This window comes from Trichogramma pretiosum, unplaced genomic scaffold (genome assembly GCF_000599845.2).
Source record: "Trichogramma pretiosum strain Unisexual culture from Peru unplaced genomic scaffold, Tpre_2.0 scaffold7, whole genome shotgun sequence".
NCBI lineage: Eukaryota > Metazoa > Arthropoda > Insecta > Hymenoptera > Trichogrammatidae > Trichogramma > Trichogramma pretiosum.
Genome location: NW_019641639.1, coordinates 2,575,916 through 2,588,639, shown reverse-complemented (window position 1 = coordinate 2,588,639; position 12,724 = coordinate 2,575,916). Strand labels below are relative to the sequence as shown.

Here is a 12,724-nt window from a genome sequence, read left to right as displayed (position 1 = left end):
AAATACTGCTTAAATATTATTGATCGAAGCTTAAAAGTTTTAAATTTCTCACCGGTATATGCGATTACGTTGTTAATGGACGAGACGAAAAAAAAGCGAAATCTCTCTCGAATTAACGTTGATGTTACAATTTATTATTGTGTATTTACTTAAAAATTTGTATATAGGCCTCGATAATGAGGATGAAAAACAAAAAACAATGAGACCAGAAATCATCGTTCGTTCCACGCTTAAAAGTCAATTCGAGGAATCATTTAAAGCGTCGAACGCAGAGCAAAAGAAACAACAAAGCGAGAAGACAGAGAGCGACCTATGATACAAGAAAGCGCACTTAACGCTGACAACGGCAAACAACCCTGCCAGCTGCCACGTACGTTAATAGAATTAGCCGGCGCTGCACCGTAGCTGCAGGCCATGATTTTCACGGGAACACGATTTTTTTACATTCTATTTCCAGCAGCCAAAGGCACACACGTAGATAGACGAAGCAGCTAGATTTTTTATCGCACCTCTTTTCTGAATTTTCGTACGTCTTGTGTACAAATTATTACTGCGCGACGCACGTCAAGACTATTTGAAGAAAATATCAGCCATATTCACGTACTTTTCTACGTAAAGGACAGATTCTGTATCAAGAAGATTATTTTATTAAAAAAAAAAGACGAAAAAACACAGGATAAACATTGATTCGAGAAGTCGAGAGAAGCAAAAGTCAATGATGATGAAGCTCTAACGAAACCAATTAACACTTTGAAAATTCACACGCGAAAAACCGATATAAGATTGAGAGTCGCGAGCTAGGTCATTGTATAATTTGACCAAATTAACGACCGATCTAGACACACGATAGAAGAGTACAACGCAGGCCTAGTATACAATAAAGCACCAGTACTCGCATCGACGGTAAGAATTGTGTTTCGAAGATCTATAATGTTGGTATAACGCTCACATGTGTATTTATAATGATGGTCCGCTTTATTAACCTAATTCAACAGGCGTACAATGCATATGGCTGTAACGACTCTCGAGCTATCTATAATGATAAAAATCGATGAGAGAGAGAAAAAAAAGGTTATTTACATTTTAAGTCACGGGGGCTTATTTTGGATTATATCGATCGGCATCGCAATTTTCAATATTCCCGAGGTAGCGAGCGAGTCTTCTCTCTCTGTCTCGATATTGTGATTTTTCGCATCGATATGCTTACATGACGGTACGGTGCACGCATCCTATTACGTCGAGAGCGATCGAATTAATACATAATCGTAGCCTTGATCCCGCCTAGATATATAACCGGACGGGAATTCATCGTACGCTTAAATCCCTTACGTAATGAAAATTCAGACATCGACCAGAGAGATAGAGACAAAGACCGAGAGAGATGACTAATTGGAATCGTAATACCTTCGATCGTTGACAATTGATTCGATGATACTCTTTAGCCACCGTAACAGCTGATCTTTACTTGCCCTTTATCCTCCTCCTCGGTTGATTCATTCAAACCCATTTGTGAATCCGCAGGCATGGGTACATTTCTCTCTATGCGCTTCAAGAGTCAAAAGCCGAATTTAATAGGCGCGCGCCTGTTGTCGCGAAAAAAAACCCGTAAGGGACTTGATGAATTTTGCAGAACTTTGCTCGCGTGAGAATAAGGTCAGATATGCATATAGTACTACACGGATGCCTTTTAATAAATGCACACAGTGGCAATGCTGGCGTAGGCTTTGCCGCGCGTGGAAAAGAACCGGCCTAGCAAATGAATGCGGATATATTCAACGATGAATTCATTTTCTCCTTTGCGATTCTTGTGACCTGTAGACGTCAGTGGATTTTAATCATTTACCTCCATTATTTTTTGGGGTAGAAACCTCATTAAATGTTTCAATTAGTGGAGCTTCTTTTTTGTTCACTAGATATATTGCATAAAATATCAGATTGATATAGGATTATAGGTAGTCTTTTGAAACATTTTAAATTCTAAGAATATCGAATCAATTATACGTCATTCGTTCAAAAAAATTATACGTAAAATACCTATTTTAATGACTCTCAATCCCCGTAAATGCTCGAATTTGAATACATTTTCATTGATCAATTCGTCGGGATATTACCAATTTGAATGTAGAATTTGCGTTAACATCCATCAGTTGTTATCGATAAGATGTCATGCGCACTGTGTTTGCGATTTTAATTGGTACGTTTCCGAGTTGGAAAATCGATGATGTAATGATTATGAATGCAAGTTTCATCGAATAGGCAAGATGTGTGGTATCGTTACAAGTTTAATTCTCTTCAATCATTGCCGTTGAGTTACTGTTAATTAGCACAATATCAGCTGTAACAAAAAGAAATTTTAATGTAAAATTAACATCGATAAAACATCGACTCGAGAGGATAATATTGTAGGATAATATTGTTAAATTTTATGCTAGATTTAATAGCTTCGCGCATTGATTTATTTTGGTTCGATGTATTAAGTACGGCTATTGTGGTAAGCCTTGATAAAGTACTTAATTTACGATGAATTGTAAATCATATTCTTTGGAAAAACGTTCAAAACAAAAAAAATTTGAATCGGTTACCCGGAACAAATGGGTTCTATTGTGATATACCACTAATTTTTAAACTATAACGATAATATCATACGGCCGAAGAAGAAAAGCAGGCTCGGCGTCATATGAATCCTACAGGTGGTGCAATAGTAGTTGAATCGCATATACAGCGCGCGCACGCAGCGAAACTTTATTACACAGTGCCATTCCACATGCACTCTGACGAATCGTCAGGCAGGATAAAGCAGCTTGTATGATATTGTGCGTAGTCAGAAAGAAAAGGATTATACTCGTTACATTATACGAGGAATGAAGTATCCCGTAAACGAATATCCTTATTATTCGCTCTAAGATTTTAAAAAGTCTTTAATAGAAATATATCATTTAAATACCGGTATTAATTAAGGTTTTGATCCTGTAAGAAAAGTGAATTCAGAGTCGAGTTGTTCAGAGTCGAGAGAAAATAGCACCTTGTATAATAAAAAGTCCTGATGGACCTTTTGCCACCCGAACTGTTTTATTCTGATGGAATAGACGTGTAATAACGAATTTATGAATGGATTAAATGAAATTAGTGAGCTTGCAGAAGCATATGCTGCGCTGAAATAAAACCGAGTTATTATAATTTCGTGCGCTTCCATTTCATTCTATAATATTATTATTTTTTTAAATATAAAAGGTGGATAGGCATCATTTCAATGTAAATATCAATGAAAAAAATTATTTTTCACTCAGTTGATAATTTAAAAAAATTAACAGTTCTACCTTTGGAAAAAATTTTCATTACGTTGCCTCATAAAAGTTTTAGAAATACTATTTTACATAAATACTAAGCATCGTCGATATTTTTCAATCAATCAAGTTCGATTTTCGACAATGCAATAACAAGCCTGCCGAATATTTCTATCAACATTGACCTAATTTCATCATTCGAAATCATCTCTCAATAAGTTGTAGCTTCGACAGGCCTACGAAAAATCAATATTCAAGTGACTCTTTATGAATGCACCTTCCATAATCTCTTTTTTCTTCCCTTTCATCGTAAATTAATCAATTCAATGAAAATGCTCGATACGTTTAAAATCGAAAAGAAAAGGAAAAAAAATTAAAAAATAATGAGAAACGGATCAAGACAGATAGAGCGAAGCTCGACAATATTCTCGTGCGTGTGTATCACTCGAGCGTTGCTAGTCTAGCGTAATGCAGTACACACAGTACTACAGTACAGTTCGGTGGGCTCTCGTGTGCATTGTTGCACCTCCGTGCCTTCTAATTGGGTAGGTTTTTAACGAAGTATAGCATACGTATTAAAGAATTGAGGTCAGATTAAGCACTTGTTCTATGCACAAAACCATTTTTCCGATATTATGTTACGTGTATAATGCGCGCGCGCGTGGCTCACGATGCTTTTTTCCAATTAATGGTGAAAATCAAGCTTTTTCTCTCTCTCTCTCTCTCTCTCTCTCTTCTCGCAGTGGTAGTGACTGCTGCTATTGCGAGCAGGCGAAAGAAAATTACTCTCGTTGGGCAAAGTTTGTAACACACTTTTTTCTTCGGTGTAAATCAACTCTTGAACTTTTCCCGTTCTTCTCGACTCTGATTACCTTGGGCGCTCCTCTCCGCGATTTCGTCAGACCATTAGCTTGGACATTTTTTTTTCATTCGGCGCGCCTCCAACACCTCGACTTATCGAGGGGCTGAATTGAAAACTATTGTTCGGCGTTACAGTAAAGATACATCTCCGCGCATCGATTGATCGGGGAAAACCGCAGTCCATTTGCAAAGTATTCCAACTTGCTAGTGCGGCTGACGAATTTTATCCGGTACAGCTTATTCGAGAGAGCCCGGAGGCTCGAAGTGGTATATGTGCCATTCTCGCTACATGAAAAATACATCATGTCAAAAGCTAGTTACAATTGAATTTTGAAGGCTGCAAAACGTGTATTTGTGTGTCCACGTACAATGTCCAGCGACATGACGGGCCTAATTTCATTAACTTCGCTTCCGCGTAATAAAATCATTTCTTCCATACTGCTCCGTGCATCGCTCTAAATCATATTAGAAAAGCCATTTTATAAATACGAATATTTTATTACATTTCGTAAATAAATATTTAAAAATACGTAATCGATATTGTCAAATTTCGGAATTATTTTTATGCTCGACGTATGGTTAATAGGACGAGCTCGAACAGACGTAATGCCAAATTGTTATCCATGTAGCTTTGCCTATCGATCACGCGTACTTTGCCTCGTGTCTCCCATGCGAATCATTTGTATACAGGCAGGCTTACTCGCGTACAAATGGAATTCTGTCTAATGCTGAGGATTTGTATAACTTATGTAGATGGCAGTACCTTGTTTATTTCAAAAAATTTAATTCAATTTTTGTACCGTTGTTTTCGTAAATATTATCAATTTTTATGACTAATGAAGTAAGTTTTTTATCCTCTGGGCAAACTCTGGAAGATAAAAGATGAAAATTACACTTGTATTGAAGTTAAATTCGCGTTAAAAAAAACTTTTAAAGCAAAAAGGCGACCACTGAAAAGTTATCGGTAACTAGTTTGAATGATCATCAAAATTTCATTAGATAAAGTGAGAAGCACAATAAATATTTTTCGCTGGAAAAAGTGTGGTACGGAATACTGATTAAACTTTTGAAATAAAATTTGTGAAATTTCATTGGATTTAATTAACATTCATTTCAGTAGAAAAAACAATACCAAAACTTGGCAAAACTTCCCTTGAATTGTTTCACATTCAATTAAAATATATTTTAAACGTTTCGTATTATCTTTTTTTCCATATAATTTACTTTCGAGCTTTTTGCTCGCAACGATCATGCGGACACTTATTTTTTATTCGAATATTCATGGCTTTGATGCTTGAAGTACACACTTTGAGCATTCCGAGCATCTTTTTCAGCTATATTAAATTCTTTTGAATATCAGAAAAAACTCGAATACGATCAATGCGTAACATGGAATTAATTTCAATATTGATTTCGCTTATTTCTGCGCGACAAAGTAAAATCAAACGACCTCCACTTCATCCTCAGGCTTGCATTACAATCCATTTAATTCACTAGCCATTCAACGCGCTTCGGGCGACTAAAACCTACTCGTAGTTCGAAAATCTATAACAATTTTACTAATGATGAGTTTATGACGCATTGCGTGAAATTGACGTTGATGTGTGATTTTTCTAATAACTAGACATTCGCTATAAACATGATTTTCATGTTCATATAACTCGAAAAGTACTCTAGTCAAACAAATTATTATTTAATTGAGTTTAAAATGTAAAATAGAAGGAACAATTTCTGACAAAAAAATTTACGACAACATCCAATCACAATCCTGGAGAGCAGTCTACATGAAACTACTCATGCTTTTTTTACGAGAGGATAAGAGAGGATATTCATCCCATCGGGAGGATTCTCGTTATATGACTGTTCTTCATACTCGAGGATCGTATCAAGCTAAATTTGAATAATGCAATCAATTCTAAAAATGAAAACTTTTGCATTTTATCGATGGTAAAAATGTATATCCACTGCATTAAAAGTTAGGTTGATAAGCTATCGAGTAACTTCGATCATTTTATCAAGATGTATTTTGTCGGCTTGCAGATAGCAAAGTATGTGTGCGTCGCACTTTTCATGTCGTAGAGAATCAAGTTCACACTCAAGTTTCGACACGTGCCTATATAAGGCTTTATATCATCCAAAGTAGGATTTAGATTGCCCTACTTCCTCATACCCGAATCCGTTGGAATGTTTTCTCGAGTAAACTTCTGGTTTATATTAAAGGCTTCGCTCGCGAGAATCTGATTTCACTTTCCGGAGGCGAGGGAGAGGAGGAAGAGGAAAAAGCAAGATGTTCCCCGATGTGTTATAAATCCAGCTTGAGTTACTGCGTACATATTGCGACCCTGGAATGAAATTGAAGTTGCTCAAACCCCCATAGGATAGTTCGATTTCGCAATAATGACGCGCGAAGATCAAAGGCTACATACTGCGCAGTGGTAGCGAGTAACTCGGTTTACAAGGATGTTCGTGTGCATATTTTTAATAAATTTTAATTGATGTTTTTCCTTTTGATTAAAGATTGATGATTAGGAAATGATGAGAAATTTCAATTAAATTAAAACAAAAGTAAAACCGCCTTTAGCAAATATCGAGAATGGATCATAATAAATACACATGTGATCGTAACAGTCCAGTGACATTTATTCATGTGCATTATTTTTGTAGGACCACGCAAAGAAAAAAAAACATTTACAAAAAAAATATATATTTTAATAGTAACATTGAAACCCACACGAGAGGACCAGAACAAAAATAAGTTTTGTATTTTACAAGTCAATTAAATAATTGGAAAGTTATGATTCAGAAATGGTGCTGAAATATTTTATAGATCTTTTTTCATATACGTCTGTATGAAATATAAAATTCCAGACATCTAATAAAAAGTCACATTTTTATCTACGCTTTAAAAAAATGTTATAAACTTCAAGAGAAGACGAGAAATGAGCATAAATATCACCTTGCATTAACAGGTACATACAAAAAAATATAATCGAACTTATTTACTTTGGAGCATGATAAAAGTATCTGTTTCGCATGTATAACCGATTGTTCACGAGCTTTATTTGTCGATGTGCTTGAAAAAAAAACCCTTTAGCTTGACTCTTCCACGCTTGCGTGTATATATAATGTGTTTTCGATTGTTGTATGAAATTTACACCCCATGGCATCGATATATCAATAGTATATTTATTTCACATAGCATTACAAATAGTGAACTGTAACTTTTCTCACGCGCTATATACTATGTGTATACTCGAAAGTTTGCGTTATCGATACAAAAGTTTTTATTTTTCCATTCTATAAATAAATAAGATTGATGTAAGACTGTGCGCTTCCTCGCTCTATTCAATCCACTCGGAAATGACGAGTTACTTCAACTACAGTTTAAAAAAAATCAGAAAAAAATTGCGTCTAGGCGCAAGTTCAGTCAACGAGCATTTAATTAGCCTATGAATTCTTATCTTTGACAATTTGACTTTTAAACTAACTTGGGGACACTTCGCTCGCGCCGTCCAACCCAAGATATGATGAAAACTAAACTAGATAAGATTCGCTTTTGCCATCTCACTCTCTCTCTCTCCCTCCGCAAGTGCGCAAGAGGCAAGCACAGCAAATTCTCACTACACCTTGATTCGTGCACCAACGTGTTTCGATGGAGTTTACAGTCTTCGCGAAAGGAGAGAGCGAGAGAGAGAGGGAGAGATTCCACGAGCGGTTGCTAAGGCAAAATTGGCCGCACTAGAGGAGAGGCACAAACTTTGCCGTTGAAAGTAAACGATGCGTTAGATATTACCGAGCGATTCATCATTGCTCACATTAATATTTAAGAAATGCTTCTCCCTGGATTCGATACGCACGCAGCTAATTTGTCGTGTTTCGCGACGCGTTAATGAAATTAATTACGCGTCTCGATATATAATTGTTCAACGCGAGAGCTAAATTTCTTTCGAACTTTAAGAAACTTGGGTGGAACCAAGAGACCTTATAATCATCTTAACCAATTTAGTAAGAAAAAAAAGCATGAAAAAAGAAGTTAATCATTTTGACTGTGGATAGTTTTTTTCTTTTGCCGCAACATTTATTGATATTAATAAAAAACAGCTGAATTTTGATCGATCTGTAATCGATCTCGGAAATTTTGCCCTACATTTGAATGTTTATTGTGGTATTGACAGTAAATACATTTAAATTATTTGAAAAAAAAATATTGTTCGACAATACGATCAAATTGACGTATGAAATACTTTATTCTGGCAACATACAAAGTATGAAAACTCAGTGCATTTCCTCTTGTTTCATATTTAAAAAATTGCACAATAGGTTTTTCTCGACAAGACCGAAAACTTTTGCCACTTAAGAATTCCAAATGACTTTTAGAGTTCTTGTTTTTGAACAAGTTTGAAATAATGTTTATAAAATGTTTTCACTTCAAATGCGCAAATAAACGAGAACTTTAATAATTACACAGAATAATACTCGATAGAGTACGATATAATTCGAGGCAAGGTAAAAATTTACTGTAGCACGTGTCTGACGTTTTTCTAAAGTCCTTTTATCGTCCATTTAATTTACCGCTCGAGCTTAGTTTAAAATTCTTTGGAGCTTGTGTCAACTGTTATGTCACTCGCAGGGGCGCTCACACGCTTTTGACCCTGCGTTGAATCTCGTGTTCTAACGTTGCACAGTCGATTTATAAGTCAAATTTAAGCGTGGAAAATGTTTGTACCTTTTTTAAAATGATGTGAGAGGCTGATTATTTTAAAAAACATTTATTTAGGTGATGGCAAAGCCAGCCCAAATATACATTTTTTACATTTTTCTGAAACTTCTATTGAATATTTCTTCAAAAAGCTCTATTGTCAATCTCGTGAAGTCTTTGAAAAAAATATTCGGAAGTTTCAGAGAGCTGGATTTAAAATTTGATTTTTGGGCTGACTCGCGCCACTCCCTTAAGATTGATATTTTAAGTTTATACTCGCGATAAATGAGAATGCTTTTACTTACTCCGCCATAAAAAATACCCTCGAATTCTCATTCCGAATGAGTAATAAGGGTATAGTAGTTCTCGCTCACGCGCGGCGTATAATTCTTCAAAGTTAAGGTTGGAGTCTCTATTCATTTATTTTAATGTATGCTCAAGCTTAGCAGGAACATATTTATGGTTAATTCGTTTATCTTGTCTAGAGAAACACCGATTGACTGGCAAGCTTTGAGCCGCACAAACGAAATAATTGAACATTCGCGAGCAGTTGTATTCGCCGTATGAAATTTCACAAACTTACAGGTACCGACACTAAGTAAATAATTTGGTAATCATCCGTCATAGCGAAGTACGCACGAAATCGGATGTGTAATCTAATAAAGCATCGGTCATTCACTGAATTAATCCAATTTAATTTGAAAATGGCCAAAAAGGACAATGACGAATTTCGAATAGTTGTCGGATTTCTTATCTACCGCATTTTCATGATTCATTACTTATAATTATCATGAATTTAATTGAAACCATATGAAATATCATTCTAACGAAGCGAGCATAAGTTGAAATAAATGAAGCCTTTTTATCCTCATTGTGCTGAATGGACACAATGGACAATTATCTGTTCTCTTTGAGACGTAGTTCCACAATATAACATCTTTTTTTCTTTTTAACGATTTCTAACGCGATCTTCGTAAAAAAAAATTCAATAGAAGTAAGAGAATAAACGCTTCATTTCCTGGTAAAAATGCAAAAATTTTGCGCCAGTGAGATAAATGATGATACACTTTAGAGGTGCGAGATGAAAAAAAAATCGATGAAACCAGGTCAAGAAACTCTTGATGGCGTTAGGGACGTGTATAAGACCAGCGATGACTTCCACGCTTATGAAGTTAGGAGTCGAGGGAACTACTGCGATTCCAAAGCGAAGCACAAGCTTGCTCCGCGTAAACTCGCACAAACACGTATATACACCCGCACGCATACATAGCGGTACAGACACGTGTGTATATGGCTCTTGGTCAGAGAGGCTCCCACGAGATGTTAACTGTCGTTCGCGCCTGGCGTTTTCTCCCTGCACCCTCGAGCGTATTTTTTTCAATTTTTTTTTTTTTTTTTGTTATGCGTCGATGTAATACATATTTGTATTTCCTTCATTAACCCGAAGTATGACGGAATATAGGGAGTAATTCTATTCAAATTAATACGGAGCGTCAAATGTTTATAAACAGTGAAAAATGTCATTGTTAAGTTTATTTAGTTTGTAACTTTTTTTTACGATTAATTAGCTGAAACCCGTTATAAACAATCTCGAATTCGAGTTTACATTCGCGAGAACGGCGCTACAACCCAACAAAAAGAAAAGAAGAAAACTTCTTACTGTCGTCTGGCGTCATTTAAAAAAAAAAAGAGAAAAGAATGAATTTCGCGCGGTAGCTATTTCCATCGAAGCGCAGACGTCTTCGTAGCGGTGCATGTCAGTTCACCGGTTTCGCTATCGTCCCACCGACCTACTTTTACGCCCGAAGATACAACAATATCTTTGACCCCTGCTCTTTCCTCTTCCTCTCACTCCATTTTCTGTCTGTTTATTTTCCATACCCACCGACACATCTTCTTCTTCTCTTGTTTTTTTTCCTCCCGCCTCACCCTCGATATATCCACGTCTTCTCTCTCGCTCACTCTCTGCACTTTATACGTCTTCTTCGCAAGTGTGTCGATTGCTTGATTTATTTAGTAGTTCGCATCAAGTATCACCGGCTGGTGTTGCCGCTACCTCTGCCGCAATAAATCAAATATGAACTCATTTGGCAAGTACACGTCGCTTGGACCCAATAAGAACGACTAAACTTTAAGCCTTAATTCTGTGAGTGGTTCTCACGACGCGCGTCCAGAGTAGAGTTTTAAATTATGCACATTAAGTTCATCCTTTACTTCTCTCTGACAATCTAAATATAAACCGTAAGATTATATTCATATTGTTATGGAAACGTGCAGCAAAGTAGTGCCTTATCAGCTAAAATATTTTTTGGATGAAATTTGACTAAAATTTCATTTATAGATTGAAAGAATTTCTGATTATCCTTTTGTCTTTCATTTTAACGAAAAACGAAGTTACTCCGCCCGGTATATTAATCAGCCTTCGACCTCGGCTGTCAATCACTTCCCGAAAAGACGCCAAAAATATAATGCACATCGACTATATCGGTACACTGCCTTTTTGCGATTAAGGCCGTAAAAGAGGTCAGTAGCATTTAATATTGTAAACGCCCTCACGGATGTAGTAGGGACTGTCGAGCTCGGCCACGTATAACCGCGAGATATGACCAGCGCTGCCCCCTCCTCCGGTTTATACACACGAGAGCTTGCATAATCATGATTCCGCGTGTGTGCCTTTAAAGAGATCCCTCTCAGGGGAGGGGGCCGGGGGATGATAGTAAGATCACGTAAACGCGTCACGTTTAAACTCTCTCGATTTGCGTGGATGACTACGTCCAAGCACACACATCGCGAGAGCTTCGCGTGCTTTAGAAATTTATTCGCGACGATGAGTTTATGTTATTGATGTGAAACATCTACATTCGCGTTTGGCATCAGGGGTATTATGTTTGTGAAATTTATGACAGGGCCTCTGTGGCATCGATTGCATAAATTTAATCGGTAACAGAAAGGATAAGATCGTTAAGTAAGCCGGTCGGGCACCGGATGTACACACTCGAAATATAACGGAGTTCGACAATGCGTCGGATAACCCTATAAACAGTTGAATTGCTTTTGCCGGACTCGCGTCGTCCGGTATCACAGGAGTACAGGACTCGAATTCGGACGATGAGTTTCCTATATTATTCTCTGCAGCTCGGACTCTCTTAGAGGGAGAGGGAGAAATAGATAATGGATCCGAATTCCGCAAGTCTCTCTCTATAGCGGACTCGAATCAGTTTTCGAACATACTTGGAATAGCTCGAGTCGGTGACAGATTCAAGGCTCAATTGAATCTACGTCGTAGCAGTGCAGTCGTTATACGGCTCGCGTCGTCGTCGTCGTTGTTGTCGAGCGAGCTCGTTTTCCATCCAGTCGCGCGCGCGCGCGGGGGGCTTGATACTACATATAGACTATAGTTTAATATCAGCACCGTCGACGTTGTCGTGTCGTCGTCGCGACCCAAGCGAGATGTGACTTTGAGATTAAAATGGCTCTCGGTCTCTCTTCGCAAGCATATGTTATTGGAATCTGCCTCGTGTATACTTCTTGATGATTTTAACGTAAGTTAAAATTAATATACTCGCGGCGAGCTTTTAGCTTGCTTGGGCACGAACGGTGGTTGTGTGTATTTATTCTCGCATCTTATGAAAATTTAAGAAAATCTTCCGGATCGCGTATCTCTCTCTCTCTACCTTCCCTCGCATAATCGAAATGTTTCCAGATATATATATTTAAATATATCACGATTGAGTAAGGAGTAACACGAAACTCGCGCCTGTCATTTCGCGGATATTGCGATGTCTCGACCTCCTCGACGCAACCTCGTCGTCGAGGAAAAGGGAACGATGCAAATAAAGAGAGCGAGAGTGAGCATCTCGAAGCATAAAAAATCTCGTTT

The 12,724-nt window shown here is 37.2% G+C and overlaps 1 protein-coding gene across 12 annotated transcripts in view; it reads left to right on the top strand.

The window, feature by feature from the left end:
- LOC106648599 (potassium channel subfamily T member 2) overlaps positions 1 to 12,724 on the top strand; it is a 115,544-nt gene that overhangs the window by 14,940 nt on the left and 87,880 nt on the right. For 2 of the 12 annotated variants that reach the window (XM_023459544.1, XM_023459545.1), the window contains exons 2-3: positions 168 to 903; positions 6,810 to 7,114. The exons of 9 other annotated variants lie outside the window; for them this stretch is intronic. The gene's annotated coding sequence lies outside the window, so the exon portion shown is untranslated. Of the gene's footprint in view, positions 1 to 167; positions 904 to 6,809; positions 7,115 to 12,724 lie in introns of those variants that run through there. One more of the 12 variants, XM_023459549.1, reaches the window with a different exon arrangement.